Source organism: Mus caroli, chromosome 4 (genome assembly GCF_900094665.2).
Source record: "Mus caroli chromosome 4, CAROLI_EIJ_v1.1, whole genome shotgun sequence".
Lineage (NCBI taxonomy): Eukaryota > Metazoa > Chordata > Mammalia > Rodentia > Muridae > Mus > Mus caroli.
In genome coordinates, this window is record NC_034573.1 from 116,800,305 (window position 1) to 116,802,058 (window position 1,754).

A 1,754-nucleotide genomic window follows, 5' to 3' on the forward strand; every position below is an offset into this window, starting at 1 on the left:
TGCTTAGGACTTGAACTTTCTATCAACTGTTGTTCCAGACCTCAATTCAGGTTACCCTTGGTGTTTAACTAGCATGCATGAGAAAACAGCTACACTTGTAATGCTTTCTGTTCTATAACTGGAAAGTTTGGTTCATTTTGCATACGTGCCGCTGAAAGCTTCAGGACTGTGAGAATTTCCTTTCTGTGCATCAAGAAAAATGACTTGCTCTTTGTCAGGCAAGTCAGATGGTGGGGTAGTTACTCCAAGCAAGCAACTTGTGATTGCTGATAGATGAAAGCAGTATGGTGACTTAGCTTCTTATACAATTCAGATCAAACAGTGTGACATGAGAATCACTAACCTGCCTGAAACCCTCCTGGGGGAATTGAAGTGTCATAGTCTGTATAAATCGGTAGCAGGTGCCTGTTACCGTGGCTCAGCGATTTTGAATGTAAACGAAAGCTCAGACTTGCTTCTGAACAGAAACAGATTGGAGAGATTATATTTGAACATAGACTTGGGAAGGGGTGATTCCCCCCTCCTTGGTCTGCTTTAAGATTATTAGGCCTTTGTACATGAGATCTAGAAACTATTGACTTAAGTAGAATACTGATAGTTAATTTGAATGAAAGTGTAAGTTGTGAATTTTAATAGTATATTGGGTTTTTAAAACATTCAAAAATAAAAAAGGCTGGGAAATAAATGGGTTCCAGTAATACTATATGCTAAGGTGCTTGCATTGTATTTCATAAATCTTGTTGCAACCAAATTATTTTTTTAATGAAAACTAAGTTCAGAGGTGTGATGCCAGAATGTATTATCGTACTGTTAGGCCCTAGGAGCAGATCCCGGTGCTTTCTGAAAGATGAAAGTAATGTAATGGGTACTCATACAAGGCTGCCTGCAGCCTATCAGCAATGCATACTCTGACTCTCCCTAATGAAGAGATGCGTGTGATTAGTTTTGGTCTTTAACCTTATTGGGGGTGCATGTCTCCTATTGTTAATCATTGTCAGCTGCAGTGACATGATCCACAGTCCTGCATTTACCGCTGCCTTTTGTGTTAATGATCTTGGACAGGTTTTAGAGCTATGGGGTGTTTGTTTTGGGCTGTTTCTTGGTTTTGGCTTTAGCTGATAATGTTAGTGCTGTCTAGCTAGTGTAGTTCTTAATGGCTCCCTACTAGGGAGAGAATCTGGAGGATTTAACTGCTCCTTTTATCTGTCATTGCTGCTAGATAATGATTGGCAATTTTTTAGACTCAAATATGGAAATCTCAACAGTGATTGGTAACAACCAACCATAGAAATAATGTTTTTGAACACCAGTGCTGGAGAAAAAATGAAGATGAAAAGGGCTTGGACATAAAATAGGGATAATTGGAGAAGGGGGACAGAATGCAAAACAATATAGTATCCCTTATGGATAGTCCATGTGCAACAGAGAACTATTTTGTATACCTGTGGCAGTAATGATACCCGGGGTTGGGGCTCGGGGTGGAGAACAACCTGGAACTTGATTTAAGGATGAGCTCTGCGTTTCTTGTGCACTGTGCCAGGTGTCTATAGTGAAGGCTAATGACTTCTCCCTTAGAAGAAAGAACTTTTTTTTCTTTTTTTTTTTTTTTTTTTTTTGCTGTCCCAATAATGCATTGTTGAGGACGTGGAGGACAAAAAATTGAAGCAAATACATAGGATTGCAGGGTAAAGAACTGCAGTGTTGTGTGCTTGCTGTAGGAAAAGGGTCGAAGCACTAAGAATGAAAGTCACCAA